The sequence below is a fragment of the Pongo abelii genome, chromosome X (genome assembly GCF_028885655.2).
Source record: "Pongo abelii isolate AG06213 chromosome X, NHGRI_mPonAbe1-v2.0_pri, whole genome shotgun sequence".
NCBI classification, from domain to species: Eukaryota; Metazoa; Chordata; class Mammalia; order Primates; family Hominidae; genus Pongo; species Pongo abelii.
In genome coordinates, this window is record NC_072008.2 from 69,107,300 (window position 1) to 69,129,274 (window position 21,975).

The 21,975-nt window shown below is 39.0% G+C and overlaps 1 pseudogene; it reads right to left on the reverse strand.

Annotated features, from left to right (window-relative positions):
• Positions 1-644: 644 nt before the first annotated feature.
• The window catches only part of LOC100454789 (la-related protein 4-like), a 67,987-nt pseudogene continuing 46,656 nt past the window's right edge, over positions 645-21,975 (reverse strand).

Genomic DNA, 21,975 nt, shown 5'->3' on the forward strand with positions numbered 1-21,975 from the left:
GTGGAAGAAATTTCTAAGTGGCAAAGCATTCAAAAGGAAGCAGAGTTTAATAGTTTGGAAAATTTGCAGCCTGATGATGAGATAGATAGAAAAGAAAAACCAATTTTCTGGGGAGAAATTCAAGTTAGCTGCAGAAATTTGCATCAATAACAAGAAGCCAATTGTTAATCTCCAAGAAAATATCTACAGGGAATGTCAGAGACCTTTATGACAAACCCTCCCATCACAAGCCTTGAAGCCTAGGAGGGAAAAATGGTTTCTTGGGCCAGGCCCAGGGCCCCCTGCTCTATACAGCCTCAGGACGTGGTGTCCTGCATTCCAGCTGCTTCAGCTCAAGCTGTGGTTAAAAAAGCCTAAGGTACATCTCAGGCCATTGCTTAAGAAGGTGTAAGTCTCAAGCCTTGGTGGCTTACATGTGGTGTTGAACCCGTGGGTGCACAGAAGTAAAGAATTGAGGTTTGGGAACCTCTGCCTAGATTTCAGAGAATGTACAAAAATGACTGGATGTCCAGGGGAAGTTTGCTACAGGGGTGGAGCCCTCATGGAGCACCTCTGCTAGGGCTATGTGTAACAAAAATGTGGGATTGGAGCCTACACACAGAGTCCTCACTGTGGCACAGCCTAGTGGAGCTGTGAGAAAAGGGTCACTGTTTTCCAGACCCCAGAATGTTAGATCCACCACCAGCTTGCATAGTGCAACTGGAAAAGCCACACATACTAAATTCCAGCCTGTTAAAGCAGTTGGGAGGGAAGCTGTACTTTGCAAAGCCATAGGAGTAGAGCTCCCCAAGGCCATAGGAGCCCACCTGTTGCATCAACCTGATCTGGATGTGAGACATGGACTAAAAGGAGATCATTTTGAAACTTTAAGTTTTAATGACTGCCCTATTGTATTTCAGACTTGCACGGGGCCTGTAGCTCTTTGGTTTTGGCCAATTTTTCCTATATGGAATGGATGTTTTTACCCAATGCCTGTACCTCCATTGGATCTGTGAAGAAACTAACTTGACTTTGATTTTACAGACTGATAGGTGGAAGGGACTTGTCTTGTCTCAGATGAGACTTTGGAGTTGGGCTTTTGGGTTAATGTTGGAATGAGCTAACACTTTGGAGGACTGTTGGGGAGGCATGATTATGTTTTGAAATGTGAGGACGTGAGATTTTGGAAAGATCAGGGGTTGAATAATTTGGTTTGGCTGTGTCCCCACACAAATCTCATCTTGTATTGTTGTTCCCATAATCCCCTCATGTTGTGGGAGGGACCCAGTGGAAGGTAATTACATCATGGGGGCAGTTACCCTCATGCTGTTCTCTTAATAGTGAGTGAGTTCTCATGAGATCTGATTTTTTAAATAAGGTTATTTACCCCCTTTTCTTGGCACTTCTTCCTGCTGCTGTGTGAAGAATGATGTATTTGCTTCTTTTTATGCCATGATTGTATTTCCTGAGGCCTCCCCAGCCCTGGGGAACTGTGAGTCAAGTAAATCTATTTTCTTTATAAATTACCCAGTCTCACGCAGTTTTTTATAGCAATGTGAGAACGGACTAATACACTATAACTCACAACTCCAAAATCCATAATGATTTAAGGATGCACTTTCTCCTGTTTCCTTCCTGGTTACCGCTTCCATTCCAAAACAGTTCAATATAGCCATGGCTCAAGTTTAATAGGAAAAGAGAGAAAATTTTGAATAGTTTTTTGGGGTTGCTTTTGTTGTTTTCCACTTTGGTGATCTGGGTGGTACATATTCCTCTTTGCCATTATATTGAGTAACTCCCTGAGGTATAGTTCTATGGCTAAACTGGCATTTCTTTTCCTTGATTTTTCCACATTCTCCCTGAGAATGGTATTGCCTCCAAAGCCAGAATATTCCTTACTAGTCCTTGCTTCTGGCTGCTCATGTGGTTTCTCAATGGACTTCTCAGGAGCTTCATTGTCTTCATTTTTGGTGGGAGATAGTAAAATGAGTGACGTTCCCAGAGTGGCTGCACAAAAACTGAAGATGGCTCTTTAGGGAGCTTTTGGCACACTTCAGCATAAATTAACATTAGGGGTTCCTGTAGATCCACAGCTGCAGCTGCATTTATGTCATTATTATATGGTGAAGCAGTATTTGCCATTGATAGCTTTGTAGCACTTGGAGGAGAAACTGGTATAGTCCATCTGGTTGAAACTGTACCTCTGAACAGTGGAATTGTCTTTTAGATCTTTTTCTTGCTGAGTTGTGGTTAATGCAAGAAGCTCAGCTGCACATGGAGGACTGGTACTCAAGTTGATTTGCTAATCAGAAGTGCATTGTGTCTGCTCATTTGCAGGCACTGGGCAACAAACAAATCTTTATTATCCTTTTCTTTGTAGCCACCTTTAACAGCATAAGAAATCATATTCTCTAAAATGAGTTCACCTGGAATTCTTGATAAAGTTGGAAAATTTGAGGCTAGTAAGCCAAACTTTGGTGTTGGAGCCTTTGATTCAACTGTTGAAGGATAGGGTCTTGGGATACTATCATCTTCTCATCACCTTCGACCTCTGAAAAGAGTTTTTCTGCTCCTACCGTAGTCCCACTCTGTTTTATCTGCACAATGGAAGTCTCCTTTTGAAGGTAAGTTTGCTCCTGATGCAGGATTATGCTGTTCAGTATGGAAAGTTTCTTGAACTACATGTGTTCAATGATCTTCCCTCCAATAATACAAAGCCCTCTATTTAGTGTTCTGAACCTAAAATGAGGCTTCACACTTTTTTTTTTTTTTTTGGATGGTCGAACTAAATTCAAAGCAGCAGCATTTGTTTTGAGATCCTGATGAATTAAAGCCATTGGCAAAACTACCATTGGGAAAGGAAGCCAGTGGTGTTTCACAGTAAAGTGCAAGATTTGGAGATCAAGACTGAGGCACAATACTGTAGACTGAGTACTGTTGGTGAGGATTATATACAAGCTGCATAAAGACTGGTGAGGCATACTGTGCTTGAGTCTGAATGGGCTGGCTATATATACTAGAATCCATTAGTTGATAATCATTCTTAGCAAGTAAAATGTATTGATGGCCTTTATCCTTGCAATGACTGGCTTGCCCTGAAATGTTTTAACTTACTCTCTTAAGCATTTAAAAGCCTGTTGTGCATCTGTTTCTGACTGGAAAGTGATGTACCCTTTGCGATTGTGTGCAAACTCACAGATTATCACTTTGGTGCAGTTTGCACTTTTGATCAAAGCTTTTACTTCCTCTATTGATGTTCCAGAAATCTCTCTAAGAATCTCAATAGAACGCTTATGACTTGATCTCACTTTCTCACCCTTCTCGTCCACTTGTACCATAGGAGAAGATCTCAACACTTCAAGAATTAGATCAGGGTCTGTGATCAACATTTTTATTTCTTCTAAGTAGGCAACTGTCTAAATTTAGATGAGCTAATCAGTATCCATTGGAGATATCAAGTAAAGATACTTTAACATTTTTTTCTTGAAAAACACAATTCTAATTGTTTCTTCAAACATTCTTTTAAGTCTTTGCTGATTGCTTTCTCAAAATATATCATATATTTGGTAACTCAGACCTTCTGGTCTTGAAATTAGTTTTCAGTTGATTCTTCAATGCCTGTAGTATTTCTTGTGATTTCACAAGATAAAGAATGTATTACGGGGAGGAGCCAAGATGGCGGAATAGGAACAGCTCCGGTCTATAGCCCCCAGCCTGAGTGATGCAGAAGACGGGTGATTTCTGCATTTCCATCTGAGCTTTGAGGAAAGCAGTGGTTCTCCCAGCACGCAGCTGGAGATCTGAGAACGGGCAGACAGCCTCCTCAAGTGGGTCCCTGACCCCTGACCCTCGAGCAGCCTAACTGGGAGGCACCCGGCAACAGGGGCAGACTGACACCTCACACGGCCGGACGGGTACTCCAACAGACCTGGAGCTGAGGGTCCTGTCTGTTAGAAGGAAAACTAACAAACAGAAAGGACATCCACACCAAAAACCCATCTGTACATCACCATCATCAAAGACGAAAAGTAGATAAAACCACAAAGATGGGGGAAAAACAGAGCAGAAAAACTGGAAACTCTAAAAAGCAGAGTGCCTCTCCTCCTCCAAAGGAACGCAGTTCCTCACCAGCAATGGAACAAAGCTGGACGGAGAATGACTTTGACGAGCTGAGAGAAGAAGGCTTCAGATGATCAAATTACTCTGAGCTAACGGAGGATATTCAAACCAAAGGCAAAGAAGTTGAAAACTTTGAAAAAAATTCAGAAGAATGTATAACTAGAATAACCAGTACAGAGAAGTGCTTAAAGGAGCTGATGGAGCTGACAACCAAGGCTCAAGAACTACGTGAAGAATGCAGAAGCCTCAGGAGTTGATGCGATCAAATGGAAGAAAAGATATCAGTGATGGAAGATGAAATGAATGAAATGAAGTGAGAAGGGAAGTTTAGAGAAAAAAGAATAAAAAGAAACAAGCAAAGCCTCCAAGAAATGTGGGACTATGTGACAAGACCAAATCTACGTCTGATTGGTGTACCTGAAAGTGACGGGGAGAATGGAACCAAGTTGGAAAACACTCTGCAGGATATTATCCAGGAGAACTTCCCCAATCTAGCAAGGCAGGCCAACATTCAGATTCAGGAAATACAGAGAACGCCACAAAGATACTCCTCGAGAAGAGCAACTCCAAGACACATAATTGTCAGATTCACCAAAGTTGAAATGAAGGAAACACTGTTAAGGGCAGCCAGAGAGAAAGGTCGGGTTACCATCAAAGGGAAACCCATCAGACTAACAGCGGAACTCTCGGCAGAAACTCTACAAGCCAGAAGAGAGTGGGGACCAATATTCAACATTCTTAAAGAAAAGAATTTTCAACCCAGAATTTCATATCCAGCCAAACTAAGCTTCATAAGTGAAGGAGAAATAAAATACTTTACAGACAAGCAAATGTTGAGAGACTTTGTCACCACCAGGCCTGCCCTAAAAGAGCTCCTGAAGGAAGCACTAAACATGGAAAGGCACAACCAGTACCAGCTACTGCAAAATCATGCCAAAATGTAAAGACCATCAAGACTAGGAAGAGACTGCATCAACTAACGAGCAAAATAACCAGCTAACATCATAATGACAGGATCAAATTCACACATAACAATATTAACATTAAATGTAAATGGACTAAATGCTCCAATTAAAAGACACAGACTGGCAAATTGGATAAAGACTCAAGACCCATCAGTGTGCTGTATTCAGGAAACCCATCTCATGCGCAGAGACACACATAGGCTCAAAATAAAAGGATGGAGGAAGATCTACCAAACGAATGGAAAACAAAAAAAGGCAGGGGTTGCAATCCTAGTCTCTGATAAAACAGACTTTAAACCAACAAACATCAAAAGAGACAAAGAAAGTCATTACATAATGGTAAAGGGATTAATTCAACAAGAAGAGCTAACTATCCTAAATATATATGCACCCAATACAGGAGCACCCAGATTCATAAAGCAAGTACTGAGTGACCTACAAAGAGACTTAGACTCCCACACATTAATAATGGGAGACTTTAACACCCCACTTCAACATTAGACAGATCAAAGAGACAGAAAGTCAACAAGGATACCCAGGAATTGAACTCAGCTCTGCACCAAGCAGACCTAATAGACATCTACAGAACTCTCTACCCCAAATCAACAGAATATACATTTTTTTCAGCACCACACCACACCTATTCCAAAACTGACCACATACTTGGAAGTAAAGCTCTCCTCAGTAAATGTAAAAGAACAGAAATTATAACAAACTATCTCTCAGATCACAGTGCAATCAAGGCAGAACTCAGGATTAAGAATCTCACTCAAAACCGCTCAACTACATGGAAACTGAACAACCTGCTCCTGAATGACTACTGGGTACATAACGAAATGAAGGCAGAAATAAAGATGTTCTTTGAAACCAACGAGAACCAAGACACAACGTACCAGAATCTCTGGGATGCATTCAAAGCAGTGTGTAGAGGGAAATTTATAGCACTAAATGCCCACAAGAGAAAGCAGGAAAGATCCAAAATTGACACCCTAACATCACAATTAAAAGAACTAGAAAAGCAAGAAGAAATACATTGAAAAGCTAGCAGAAGGCAAGAAATAACTAAAATCAGAGCAGAACTGAAGGAAATAGAGACACAAAAAACCCTTCAAAAAATTAATGAATCCAGGAGCTGCTTTTTTGAAAGGATCAACAAAATTGATAGACCGCTAGCAAGATTAATAAAGAAAAAAAGAGAGAAGAGTCAAATAGATGCAATAAAAAATGATACAGAGGATATCACCACTGATCCCACAGAAATACAAACTACCATCAGAGAATACTAAAAACACCTCTATGCAAATAAGCTAGAAGATCCAGAAGAAATGGATAAATTTCTCAACAAATACACCTTCCCAAGACTAAACCAGGAAGAAGTTGAATCTCTGAATAGACCAATAACAGGAGCTGAAATTGTGGCAATAATCAATAGCTTACCAACCAAAAAAAGTCCAGGACCAGATGGATTCACAGCCGAATTCTACCAGAGGTACAAGGAGGAACTGGTACCATTCCTTCTCAAACTATTCCAATCAATAGAAAAAGAGGGAATCCTCCCTAACTCATTTTATGAGGCCAGCATCATCCTGATACCAAAGCCGGGCAGAGACACAACAAAAAAAGAGAATTTTAGACCAATATCCTTGATGAACATTGATGCAAAAATCCTCAATAAAATACTGGCAAACCGAATCCAGCAGCACATCAAAAAGCTTATCCACCATGATCAAGTGGGCTTCATCCCTGGGATGCAAGTCTGGTTCAATATACGCAAATCAATAAATGTAATCCAGCATATAAACAGAACCAAAGACAAAAACCACATGATTATCTCAATAGATGCAGAAAAGGCCTTTGACAAAATTCAACAACACTTCATGCTAAAAACTCTCAATAAATTAGGTATTGATGGGATGTATCTCAAAATAATAAAAGCTATATATGAAAAACCCACAGCCAATATCATACTGAATGGGCAAAAACTGGAAGCATTTCCCTTGAAAACTGGCTCAAGACAGGGATGCCCTCTCTCACCACTTCTGTTCAACATAGTGTTGGAAGTTCTGGCCAGGGCAGTTAGGCAGGAGAAGGAAATAAAGGGCACTCAATTAGGAAAACAGGAAGTCAAATTGTCCCTGTTTGCAGATGACATGATAGTATATCTAGAAAACCCCATTGTCTCAGCCCAAAATCTCCTTAAGCTCATAAGCAGCCTCAGCAAAGTCTCAGGATACAAAATCAATGTATAAAAATCACAAGCATTCTTATACACAAACAACAGACAAACGGAGAGCCAAATCATGAGTGAACTCCTATTCACAATTGCTTCAAAGAGAATAAAATACTTAGGAATCCAACTTACAAGGGATGCGAAAGACCTCTTCAAGGAGAACAACCAACCACTGCTCAAGGAAATAAAAGAGGATACAAACAAATGGAAGAACATTCCATACTCATGGGTAGGAAGAATCAATATCGTGAAAATGGCCATCCTTCCCAAGGTAATTTACAGATTTAATGCCATCCTCATCAAGCCACCAATGACTTTCTTCACAGATTGGAAAAAACTGCTTTAAAGTTCATATGGAACCAAAAAAGAGCCCGCATCGCCAAGTCAATCCTAAGCCAAAAGAACAAAGCTGGAGGCATCACGCTACCTGACTTCAAACTATACTACAAGGCTACAGTAACCAAAACAGCATGGTACTGATACCAAAACAGAGATGTAGATCAATGGAACAGAACAGAGCCCTCAGAAATAACGCCGCATATCTACAGCTATCTGATCTTTGCCAAACCTGAGAAAAACAAGCAATGAGGAAAGGATTCCCTATTTATTAAATGCTGCTGGGAAAACTGGCTAGCCATATTTAGAAAGCTGAAACTGGATCCCTTCCTTACACCTTATACAAAATCAATTCAAGATGGATTAAAGACTTAAACATTAGACCTAAAACCATAAAAACCCTAGAAGAAAACCTAGGCATTACCATTCAGGACATAGGCATGTGCAAGGACTTCATGTCTGAAACACCAAAAGCAATGGCAACAAAAGCCAAAATTGACAAATGGGATCTAATTAAACTAAAGAGCTTCTGCACAGCAAAGGAAACTACCATCAGAGTGAACAGGCAACCTACAAAATGGGAGAAAATTTTCGCAACCTACTCATCTGACAAAGGACTAATACCCAGAATCCACAATGAACTCCAACAAATTTACAAGAAAAAAACAAACAACCCCATCAAAAAGTGGGTGAAGGACATGAACAGACACTTCTCAAAAGAAGACATTTATGCAGCCAAAAAAGACATGAAGAAATGCTCACCATCACTGGCCATCAGAGAAATGCAAATCAAAACCACAATGAGATACCATCTCACACCAGTTGGAATGGCAATCATTAAAAAGTCAGGAAACAACAGGTGCTGGAGAGGATGTGGAGAAATAGGAACACTTTTACACTTTTGGTGGGAATGTAAACTAGTTCAACACTTGTGGAAGTCAGTGTGGTGATTCCTCAGGGATCTAGAACTAGAAATACCATTTGACCCAGCAATCTCATTACTGGGTATATACCCAAAGGATTATAAATCATGCTGCTATAAAGACACATGCACACGTATGTTTATTGCAGCACTATTCACAATAGCAAAGACTTGGAACCAACCCAAATGTCCAACAATGATAGACTGGATTAAGAAAATGTGGCACATATACACCATGGAATACTATGCAGCCATAAAAAATGATGAGTTCATGTCCTTTGTAGGGACATGGATGAAATTGGAAATCATCATTCTCAGTAAACTATCAGAAGAACAAAAAACCAAACACCGCATATTCTCACTCATAGGTGGGAATTGAACAATGAGAACACATGGACACAGGAAGGCGATCATCACACTTTGGGGACTGTTGTGGGGTGGGGGTAGGGTGGACGTATAGCATTGGGAGATATACCTAATGCTAGATGACGAGTTAGTGGGTGCAGCGCACCAGCATGGCACATGTATACATATGTAACTAACCTGCACATTGCGCACATGTACCATAAAACCTGAAGTATAATAATAATAATAAAAAAAAGAATATATTACTTTATATTCTTTACACATGTCTCCTGAGAGCTCTGCATTACACTCAGAATGAGCACCTGATGTAGCTGCTGTTTCATGCCAAGATCTTTCAGTTTCATTAGTTACTTGGGTGGCATCAGTATTTCTAGAAGCAACTCTTTGCCATAATTTGGCATTAGGATTTAAACCAGTTCCTTTAGATGTTACCTGCGCATTTCACCTTTCTCTCTCCTCTGCCTCAAATGTTGCTCACTTCCCTCCCACAGGGCCTCGAAATGTCCCCCTGTGTACTTACTATTACCAGTGAGTTTTTTACCCTCGGATAATTTCTGATTGTTTATTAATGTCTTTTCCTTTCTGATTGAATAATTTCCTTAGCATTTATTTCAAGACAGGTATGGTGTTGAAGAAATCCCTCCACTTTTGTTTGTTAGGGAAAGTCTTTATTTCTCCTTCATGATTTAAGGACATTATTGTCAGATATACTATCCTAAGATATTATTTTTTTCTTCAACACTTTAAATATGTCATGCCATTTTATCCTGGCCTGTAAAGATTCCACTGAAAAGTCTGCTGCCAGACACATTGGACGTCTATTGTGTGTTCTTTGTTTATCTCTTTTCTCTTGCTGATTTTAGGATTTTTTCCTTATCCTTGGCCTTTGAGAGTTTATTAGATTCCTTGAGAAAGTCCTTTTCGGGGTTAAATCTGGTTTGTGTTCTATTACGTTCTTTTTCTTGGATAGTGATATATTTCTCTGGGCTTGGGAAGTTCTGTTACTAGAGCTTTGAGTAACCATCTTCAAGCTCACTATTTTTTTCTTCTTCTTCTTGATCAATTCTGCTATTAAATAACTCTGATGCATTCTTCAGTATGTCAGTGGCATTTTTCAGCTCTAAAATTTCGCTTGATTCTTTGAAATTATTTCAATTTCTTTGTTAGATTTATCTGATATAATTCTGAAATCCTCCTTTGTGTTATGTTGAATTTCTTTGAGTTTCCTCAACTTGGCTACTTTAAATTATCTGTCTGAAAGGTCCCTTCCCTTGTGCCTTACTTAGTTAATTTGGTAAGGTCATATTTTCCTAGATGGTGTCAATGCTAGTAGATGTTTTTCAGTGACTTGACATTGAGGAGTTAGATATTTATTGTAGTCATCACTGCCTGGGCTTATTTGTACCTGTCCCTGGGAAGACTTTACAGATATTTGAAGGGGTTTGCTTGGGTGTTGTGTTCTAAGCTGTTTCTTCTTTATAGGGCACCCCTAAACCCAGTAATGCTCTGGTTCTTGCAGACTTGTAGAGATACCTCCTTGATGGTGTTTGACAAGATCCAGAAGAATTATCTGGATTACCAGCCAAAGATTCTGATTCTCTTCACTTGTTTTTTTTTCCCCAAACAGAGTCTTTCTCTCTCTCTGTTCTGAGCCATCTAAAGCTGGGGTTGAAGTGGAACAAGCACCTCTGTGGCCGCCACCACTATGACTGTGCTGGTTCAGACCTGAAGCCAGTACAGCACTGGGTTTCTCTCAAGGCTTGGTGTAAAAACTCCCTGGCTACTGCCTATGTTCACTCAAGGCACTGGGACACTACAATCAGCAAGTGGCTAAGCCAGCCAGACCTCTTTTGTTTCTTAAGGGTGGCAAGGTGCCCCATGCCTTTGGTGGGTCCAGAGGTGCCATCCAGGAGTCGGGGACTAGAGTTAAAATTCTTAGAAGTCTACCTGGTGTTCTATTGTATTTCAGCTGAGTTGACACTCAAACCACAAGTCACAGTTTTTCCTACTCTTCCCTCCACTTTCCAAAGGCAGAGGAGCTTCACCCTGTAGCCACCACCACCCCAGGACACAAGTCGTACTGCAAAACTGCCACTAATATTTTTTTTAGTGCCCAAGGGCTCTTAAATCAGCTTGTGGTGAATGCTGCCTGGCCTGAGACTCACCCTTCAGAGCAGTTGGCTCCCCTCTAGCCCAGGAAATGTCCAAGAATGCCATCCAAAAGTCAAGTCCTAGAATCAGGGGCCCCAAGAGCCCACATGGTGCTCTACCCCACTGTGGCCATGTTGACACCTAAGGTGCAAGAGAAAGTCACGTTTACTCTTCCCTCTCCTTTTCTCAAGCAGAAAGAGTTTTGCCTCATAGCCACTATATCTGGTAACGTGGTGGAAATGTGCTGAGTCTCACCTGAAGCTAGCAAATGTCAGAGTCTCACCCAAGGCCATCAACATAGTACCTGTGTATCACTGCTGGTTATTCATGGCCCAAGGGCTCTCCAGTTAGCAGGTAATAAATACTGCCAGGACTGAGTCCTTTCCTTTAAGGCAGAGGGTTCCCTTCTGACCCAGGGTATGTCTAGAATTGTCATCTTAGAGCTAGTTCCTGGAACAGGGGCCTCCTGGCTCTGACCAATGTCTTATTCTGCTGTGGCTGAGCTGGTATCCAAGATGCAAGACAAAGTCCTTCCCACTCTTCTCTTCCACCTCCTCAAGTGGAAGGAAGGGGTCTCTTTTGGAGCCATAAGCTGTGCAGCCTGAGTTTAGGGGAGTGGTAATGCCAGCACTTTCTTGGTTGGCATTATCCAGCAGTTCTTTGGCTGGCTGCCCCTGTTGGTGTCTCCATAGGTCACATACCTCACCCCCCGACCACGACAACCACCAAGTCTACTATCTCTGGGCCTAGTTTAGCGCTAACACTCTACTAAGAGTTGCAGTTCTTATGGCCTAGGCTGCCTTTCAAATGTACCTGGAGACACAGGGAACTCTAGCTCTTGGTAATGAGGTTTGTGGGAACTCAAGATTGGACCACTGGAATTGGCAATTACCCTCTGGCTAGGGCTGGTTTAAATCCACCATTCACGGATGGGTGCTAGCTGAGTTTTGTCCAGATTTTGTTTCATCACTAACAGGACAGTCCTGAGTTCAATGCCTAACAATTGCTGTGTTCCCTCTCCCCTGGAGCCCAGAGACACTCTCCACAATATGCTACAGCTGCCAGAGATGGGGCAGGGGTAGCATTGGCAATTTAAGATTTTTTTTCCTATCTCTTCAGTGCCTCTTTCAGTGATATGAAGTTCAAACCAGTGCTCACCTGATTTTTGGTTCTTATGGAGGTGTTTTTTTCAGTGTAGATAGTTTTTAAATTGATGTCTTTGCCAGGGAAACAATCAACAGACTCTCTCTCTCTATATAATATATATGTCATATATATCATATAATATATGATATATATCATGTTATATATATCATATATATGATATATAATACATTATATTATATATATTTTATATTATATATATATATTTATATTATAAAATATATATTATATAAATGTATATTATATATTAATATACATGATATATATTCTATATATCATATATATAACCTCTAATTTTAGGTTCAGGTGTACATGTGCGGGTTTGTTATATAGGTGGTAAATCGTAGGTCACGGGGGTTTGGTGTGTAAATTATTCCATCACCCAGGTGATAAGCATGGTACTCAATAGGTATTTTTCCTGCTCCTTTCCCCCCTCCCACTCTCCACCCTCAAGTAGGCTCTGGTGTCGTTGTTCCCCTCTTTGTGTCCACGATTTCTCATTGTTTAGCTCTCAGTTATAAGTGACAACTTGCGGTACTTGGTTTTCTGTTTCTGCATTAGTTTGCTTAGGATAATGGCCTCCACCTCCATCCATGCTGCAACAAAGAACAAGATCTCATTCTTTTTATTAATTTTTAATTTTAATTAATCTATTTATTTATTGTTGTTTCAATAGTTTCGGGGGAACAAGTGGTATTTGGTTACATTGATGAGTTCTTTAGTGGTGATTTCAGAGATTTTGTTGCACCCATCACCCAAGCAGTGTACACTGTACCCAATGTGTAGAATTTTATCCTTCATCCCCCTTCCCCACTTCTCCCCTCAAGTTTCCAAAGTCCATTGTACCATTCTTATGCCTTTGTGTCCACATAGCTTAACTCCCATTTACAGGTGAGAATATACAATGTTTGATTTTCCATTCCCGAATTACTTCACTTAGAATAATGGTCTCCAACTCCATTCAGGTTGCTGCAAATGCCATTATTTCATTCCTTTTTATGGCTGAGTAGTATTCCATTGTGTATATATGCCACAGTTTCTTTATCCACTCGTTGGTTGATGGACATTTGGGCTGGTTCCATATTTTGCAATTTGAATTGTGCTGCTATAAACATACATATGCAAGTGTCTTTTTCATATCTGGATCTCATTCTGTTTTGTGGCTGCATAGTATTCCATGATATATATGTACCATAATTTTTATACTGTCTACTATTAATGAGAATTTAGGTTGATTCTATGTCTTTGCTATTGTGAATAGTGCTGCAATAAATAAGTGTGCCTTTATGTTAGAGAGATTTATATTTTTTTTTCAGTACATACCCAACGATGGAGTTGCTGGGTTCAATGGTAATTTGGTTTTAAGTTGTTTGAGGAAACACAACACTGCTTTCCACATTGGCTGAACTAATTTGCACTTTCACCAGCACTGTATAAGCATTCCTCTTTCTGCACAACCTCACATGCATGTGTTACTTTTGGACTTTTTTTATATCTATATATATTTTTATTATAGTTTAAGTTCTAGGGTACATGTGCACAATGTGTAGGTTTGTTAGATATGTATACATGTGCCATGTTGGTGTGTTGCACCCATTAACTCCTCATCCACATTAGGTATATCTTCTAATGCTATCAATCCCCCCTCCCCCCACCCCACAACAGTCCCTGGTGTGTGATGTTCCCCTTCCTGTGTCCAAGTGTTCTCATTGTTCAATTCCCACCTACGAGTGAGAACATGAGGCGTTTGGTTTTTCATCTTTGTGATAGTTTGCTGAGAATGATGGTTTTCAGCTTCACCCATGTCCCTACAAAGGACATGAACTCATCCTTTTTTATGGCTGCATAGTATTCCACGGTGTATATATGACACATTTTCTTAATCCACTCTATCATTGTTGGACATTTGGGTTGATTCCAAGTCTTTGCTATTGTGAGTAGTGTCACAATAAACATACGTGTGCATGTGTCCTTATGGCAGCATGATTTATATTCCTTTGGGTATATACCCAGTAATGGGATGTCTGGATGAAATGGTATTTCTAGTTCTAGATCCCTGAGGAATCGCCACACTGTCTTCCACAAGAGTTGAACTAGTTTACAGTCCCACCAACAGTGTAAAAGTGTTCCTATTTCTCCACATCCTCTCCAACACCTGTTGTTTCCTGACTTTTTAATGATTGCCATTCTAACTGGTGTGAGATGGTATCTCATTGTTGTTTTGATTTGCATTTCTCTGAAGATCAGTGATGATGAGCATTTTTTCATGTGTCTGTTGCCTGCATAAATGTCTTCTTTTGAGAAGTGTCTGATTATATCCTTCACCCACTTTTTGATGGGGTTGTTTGATTACTTCTTGTAAATGTGTTTTAATTATTTGTAGATTCTGGATATTAGCCCTTTGTCAGATGAGTAGATTGCAAAAATTTTCTCTCATTCTGTAGGTTGCCTGTTCACTCTGATGGTGGTTTCTTTTGCTGTGCTGAAGCTCCTTAGTTTAATTAGATCCCATTTGTCAATTTTGGCTTTTGTTGCCATTGCTCTTGGTGTTTTAGTCATGAAGCCCTTGCCCATGTCTATGTCCTGAATGATATTGCCTAGGTTTTCTTCTAGGGTTTTTATGGCTTTAGGTCTAACATTTAAGTCTTTAATCCATCTTCAATTAATTTTTGTGTAAGGTGTAAGGAAGGGATCCACTTTCAGCTTTATACATATGGCTAGCCAGTTTTCCCAGTACTATTTATTAAATAGGGAATCCTTTCCCCATTTCTTGTTTTTGTGAGGTTTGTCAAAGATCAGATGGTTGTAGATGTGTGGCATTATTTCTGAGGGCTGTGTTCTGTTCCATTGGTCTATATCTCTATTTTGTTACCAGTACCATGCTGTTTTGGTTACTGTAGCCTTGTAGTATAGTTTGAAGTCAGGTAGTGGGATGTCTCCAGCTTTGTTCTTTTGGCTTAGGATTGACTTGGCAATTCAGGCTCTTTTTTGGTTCCATATGAACTTTAAAGTAGTTTTTCCAATTCTGTGAAGAAAGTCATTGGTAGCTTGGTGAGGATGGCATTGAATCTATAAATTACCTTTGGCAGTATGACCATTTTCACTATATTGATTCTTCCTACCCATGAACATGGAAAGTTCTTCCATTTGTTTGTATCCTCCTTTATTTCCTTGAGCAGTGGTTTGTAGTTGTCCTTGAAGAGGTCCTTCACATCCATTGAAAGTTGGATTCCTAGGTATTTTATTCTCTTTGAAGCAATTGTGAATGGGAGGTCACTCATGATTTGGCTCTCTGTTTGTCTGTTATTTGCGTATAAGAATGCTTGTGATTTTTGCACATGGATTTTGTATCCTGAGTCTTTGCTGAAGTTGCTTATCAGCTTAAGGAGATTTTGGGCTGAGACAATGGGGTTTTCTAGGTGTAAAATCATGTCATCTGCAAACAGGGACAATTTGACTTCCTCTTTTCATAATCGAATACCTTTTATTTCTTTCTCCTGCCTGATTGCCCTGTCCAGAACTGCCGACACTATGTTGAATAGGAGTGGTGAGAGAGGGCATCCCTGTCTTGTGCCAGTTTTCAAAGGGAATGCTTCCAGTTTTTGCCCATTCAGTATGATATTGGCTGTGGGTTTGTCATAAATAGCTCTTAGTATTTTGATATACTTTCCATCAATACGTAGTTTATTGAGAGTTTTTAGCATGAAGGGCTGTTGAATTTTGTTGAAGGCCTTTCTGCATCTATTGAGATAATCATGTGGTTTTTGTCTTTGGTTCTGTTTATATGCTGGATTATGTTTATTGATTTGTGTATGTTGAACCAGCCTTGCATCCCAGGGATGAAGCCAACTTGATCATGGTGGATTAGCTTTTTGATGTGCTGCTGGATTCAGTTTGTGGACTTCTTAACAATAGTCATTCAGACTGGTGTGAGATGGTATTTCATTGTGTTTTTAATTTGCATTTCTCTAATGATTAGTGATGTTGAGCATTATTTCACATGCTTGTTGGCTGCATATATGCCTTCTTTGGAAATGTGTCTGTTCATATCCTTTGCCCATTTTTAACGAGTGTTTTTGATTCTTGCCTGTAAAATTAAGTTTCTCATAAATTATGGATCCAATTTTTGTTGCATGCATAGTTTGAAAATTTTTTCTCCCATTCTGTAGATTGTTTACTCTGTTGATAGTTTCTTTTGCTGCAGTAGCTCTTTAGGTTAATTAGGTACCATTTGATCATGTTTCATTTTGTGCAATTGCTTTTGCTATCTTCATCGTGTAATCTTTGTCAGTTTCCATGTTCAGAATGGTATTGCCTAGGGTTTTTATAGTTTTAGATTTTACATTTATTTCTTTAATCTATCTTAAGTTGATTTTTGTATGTAGGGTAGGAAGGAATCCAGTTTTATTCTTCTGCATATGCGTAGCCAGTTATTCCAGCACCATTTATTAAATAGGGGGTGCTTTCCCTAGTTCTTGTTTTTGTCGACTTTATCAAAGATCAGATGGTGGCAGGTGTAGGGCCTTACTTCTGGGCTCCCTATTCTGTTCCATTGGTCTATGTGTCTGTTTTGGTACCAGTGCCATGTATTTTTGGTTGCTGTTGTCTTATAATGTAGTTGAAAGTCAGGTAGCATGACGCCTTTAGCTTTGTTCTTTTTGTTTAAATTTGCCGTGGGTATTTAGGCTGTTTGTGGTTTCATATGAATTTTTTTAAGATAGTTTTTTTTTTCTAATTCTGTGAAGCATGTCATTAGTAGGTCAGTGGGAATAGCATTCAATCTGTAAGTTGCTTTGAGCAGTATGGCCATGGTTATCACATTGGTTCTATTTATCTATGAACATGTAATAATTTTTACTTGTTTGTGCCATCTCTGATTTCTTTGAGCGGTGTTTTGTAATTCTCATTGTAAAGAACATTCACCTTCCTGGTTAGCTGTATTTCTAGGTATTTTGTTCTTTTTGTGGTAGATATGAGTTGGATTATTATCCTGATTTGGCTGTCATCTTGCATGCTATTAGTGTGTAGAAATGCTACTGTGTTTTGTACATTGATTTTGTATCCTGAAACTTTGCTGAAGTTGTTTATTAGGTGAAGGAGCTTTTGGTCAGAGACTGTGCAATTTTTTACATATAGAATCGTGTCATCTACCAATAGGGAGAGTTTAACTTCCTCTCTTCTTATTTGGATGCCTTTTATTTATTTCTCTTTCCTGATTGCTCTAGCTAGGAATTCCAGTACCCTGTTGAATAAGTGTGGTTAGAATAGCCATCCTTGTCTTGTTCTGGTTCCAAAGGGGAATGCTTTTGGCTTTTTTTATTTTTGCATTTCGTTTATGTTGCCTGTGGGTTTGTCATAGATAGCTCTGATTTCAAGGTATGATCCTTCAATGCCAATTTCTTGAGAATTTTTAACATGAAGAAATGTTGAGTTTTATCACAAGCTTTTTCTACATCTATTGAGATGATTATGTGGTTTCTGTTTTTAGCTCTGTTTATATGATGAATCAAATGTATTTATTTGCATATGCTGAACCAACCTTGCATCCCAGGGATAAAATCTACTAGAGCATCGTGGATTAGCTTTTTGATCTGCTGCTGGATTCAATCATCTATGTTCATCAAGCATACTGGCCGGAGTTTTTCTCTTTTCATTGTGTCTCTGCCAGGTTTTGGTATTAAGATGATGCAGGCCTCATAGAATGAGTTGGGGAGGAATCTCTCCTCCTCAATTTTTTTGGAATAGTTTCAGTTGTAATTGTAATAGCTCTTTATAGAGCTGGCAGAATTTAGTTGTGAATCTGTCTTATCCTGGGCTTTTTTTTCATTGGTAGGCTTTTTAATACCGACCAATTTTTGAACTCCTTATTGGTATATTCCGGGATTCAACTTACTAGTTCAAACTTGGGAGGTTGTGTGTTTCCAGGAATTTGTATGTTTCTAGGAAAACATAGTTTTTCTATCTTGTGTGCATAGATATGTCTGTAGCAGTCTCTGAGGTTTGCTGTATTTCTGTGGGGTGAGAGGTTAACTCCCCTTTGTTATTTCTGATTATGTTTATTTGGATCTTCTCTCTCTCTCTTTTTCTTTATTAGTCTAGCTAGTGGTATATCAATCTTATTTATTCGTTCAATACAGCAGATCCTAGATTTGTTGACCTTTTGTATGGTTTTCACTCTCAATTTCCCTCAGTTCAGCACTGATTTTATTTTATTCTCATTTTCTGCTAGCTTTGGGGTTAGTTTATTCTTTCAGTAGTTCCTCTGGGTGTGATATTAGGTTGTTAATTTGAGATCTTTCTATCTTTTTGATGTGGGATTTTAGTGCTATAATCTTGCGTCTTAACAATGCTTTAGCTGTGTCTCAGAGATTTTGGTATGTTGTATATTTGTTTTCAGTGTTAAAGAATTTCTTAGTTTCTACCTTAATTTCATTGCTTACCCAAAAGTCATTCAGGAGCAGGTTACTTTATTTCCATGTGAATGTATGATTCTGAGTGATTTTCTTAGTATTGGTTCCTATTTTTATTGGGCTGTGGTCTGAGATTGTGTTTGGTATGATTTTGGTTTTTTGAATTTGCTGATAATTGTTTTATGGCTGATTTTGTGTTCAATTTTAAAGTATGTGCCATGTGCAGATGAGAATGTATATTCTGTTTTTTGGGAGTGAAAAATCCTGTAGATGTATGTTAAGCCCATTTGGTCAAGTGCCAAGTTCAGGCCCCAAATATCTTTGTTAATTTTTTGCTTCAGTGGTCTGTCTAAAACAGTTAGTAGGGCACTGAAGTCTCTCACTATTATTGTATGGGTACCTAAGTTTTTTCATAGGTCTCTAAAAACTTACTTTATAAATCTGGGTGCTCCTGTGTTGGGTGCATATGTACTTAGGATGGTTAGGTCTTTTTGTTGAATTGAACCCTTTACCATATGTAATTTCTTTCTTTTTCTCTCTTTTTTTTTAAATTATTGTTGGTTTAAAGTCTATTTTGTTTGAAATTAGAATAGAAGCCCATTTCTTCGGTTTTCTGTTTGCTTGGTGGATTTTTCTCCATCTTCTTACTTGAGACCTATGGGTGTCACTACATGTGGGAAGGGTCTCTTGAAGAGAGTGAACTGTTGGGTCTTGCTTCTTTATCCAACTTGACACTCTGCCTTTTAATTTGGGGTATTTATCCCATTTACATTCAAGGTTAATATTATGTCTAGATTTTATCCTGTCAGCGTGTTGATAGCTGGTTATTTTGCAGACTTGCTTGTGTGATTGCTTTTTAGTTTTAATAGTCTGTATAGTTAAGTGTGTTTTTATGTTGGCCAGCAATAGTCTTGCTTTTTATATTTAGCACTTCCTTAAAAATCACTTATAAGATAAGTCTGGTGATAATAAATTTTCTTACTATTTGCTTTTCTGGAAAGGATTTTTTTTCTCTCTTGCTTATGAAGCATAGTTTTCCTAGATATAAAATTATTGGTGGAATTCTTTTCTTTGGGTATGCTTTATATAGATACCCAACCTGTTCTGGCTTGCAGGTTTTCCACTGAAAGTTCTGCTGTTAGCCTGATGGGGTTCCTTTTTTTAGGTGGCCTCCTCTCTAGCTGTCTTTAACATTTTTTCTTCCATTTCGACTTTGGAGAATCTCATGCATATTTTTCTTGGGGATGGCCATCTTATATAGTATCTTGATGGCATTCTCTGCATTTCCTGAATTTGAATGTTAACCTCTCTAGTGAGTTTGAGGAAACTTTCATGGATGACATCTTTATTTATGTTTTCCATGTTGCTTGCTTTCTCTCTTTCTCTTTTAGGGATGCCAAAGAGTCATAGATTTGGTATGTTTACATAATCCCATGTTGCTCGGAGGAGTTTTTTTTCTCCATTTTTTAAAATTTTTGCTTACTGAGTTATTTCAGAGAACTAACCTTCGAGCTCTGAGATGCTTTCCTCAGCTGTGTTGATTCGGCTGTTAATACTTGCAATTGTACTATAAAATTCTTGAAGTGAGTTTTTCTTAGCTATCATACAGTTTAGTTTTTTTAATGGCCATTTTATTATTCATCTCCTGTATTATTTTATTCTATTTCTTAAATTTCTTTGGTTTGTTTAAACTTTTCCCTGAATCTCCATGACTTTTTTTTCTATCCATATTCTAAATTATATTTTTGTCATTTCAGCCATTTCAGCCTGGTTAAAATTCATTGCTGGGGAAGTATAGACTTGTTTGGATGTGAGAAGACATCTGGCTGTTTGAGTTGCCAGTGTTCTTGTGTTCATTATTTCTCATCTGTGTGAGCTGATGTTCCTTCTATCTTTGAAGTTGTTATCCTTTGGATGGCTTTTTTAATTATTTTTCTTTTTTGATGCCCTTGAAGGTTTGATTGTTGTATAAGGTAGGTTCACTCAACTGGGTTTATTTCTGAAAGATTTTAGGGGACCAAAACTCAGCTCAGCACTCCTGGTCTGCATACTCTTACTTTGTGTGCCTGATACCGGGACCCTGGCTTTGTTCTCTGGGCCCTCAAAGTTAGGAACCTGCAGCACTGGAGGTGCTGATGTGTTCCTGGCCCACTGGCCACAACGTTTCAATGGGTAGTGCCAACCTACGTGCTTCTTTTAGGCTGTGGAAGCAAGATCCATGCTCACTTACATATGCCAGGATCCATGGCAGCAAAGTGGGGTAAACATGTCAAGAGGTGAGGGGGAGCAGTGGAAGTGAGACTGTGGTTTTCTTGTGTGTGCTTACTCCAGTGGCAGGGCTCAGGTGGGGATGGGGTTTAGGGTCCATCACTACTTTCTAATTTCAGAACTTTTCATCATTCCCAAAAGAAACCTCATTAGTAGTCATTCCCCATCCACTACATCGCTACCCTCAGTCCTTGGTGAAAACTAATATATTTTCTATTTCTATTAAAATCCCATTCCAGGAATTTTATATAAATCAAAATCTATGACGTGATATTTTGTAACTGGATTATTTCCCATAGTATGTCTTCAAAGTTCATCATGTTGGAGCATGTATCGTTACAAATATTGTCTCCCTGTTGTTTTTCATTCCATTTTCTAGTGGTGTCTTTTGGAACACAAACATTTATAATTTCAATGAAGTCCAATTTATCTATTTCCTTTTATTGATTGTGCTAAATCAGAGTCTGTACTGGAGAGGGAAAAGCTATAAAAAGAAATTATTGAGTCAGTTGATAAAATTGAAATACAAATGGCAGGTTAAATACAAGAATTAGGGTCAGACAAGGTAGTTCACACCTGAAAGCCCAGCACCTTGGGAGGCCAAGGTAGGAGGGTCACTTGAGCCCAGGATTTTAAGACCAGCCTGGGCAAAATAGTGAGATCCCACCTCAAAGAAAAATAAAAGAATTAGCCAGGCATGGTGGCACACACCTGTAGTCCCAGTCACTTTGGAGGCTAAGGTGGGAGAATCACTTGGCCTGAGAGGTCAAGGCTGCAGTGAATTATGATCATGCCACTTACTACAAACTGAAAGGCTGTCAGTTTTTCCCCATTCAGTATGCTACTAGCCATGGGTCCATTGTATATGGCTTTTATTATGTTGAGATATGTTTATTCAATAACCAGTTTTTTAAGGGTTTTTATCATGAAGGGATGTTGAATTTTATCAAATGCTATTTCAGCGTCAATTAAAATAATCTTAAGGTTTTTGTCATGTATACATTTATTAAACCATACTTGCATCTCAGGGAAAAATCTCACTTGATCATAATGGATGATCTTTTT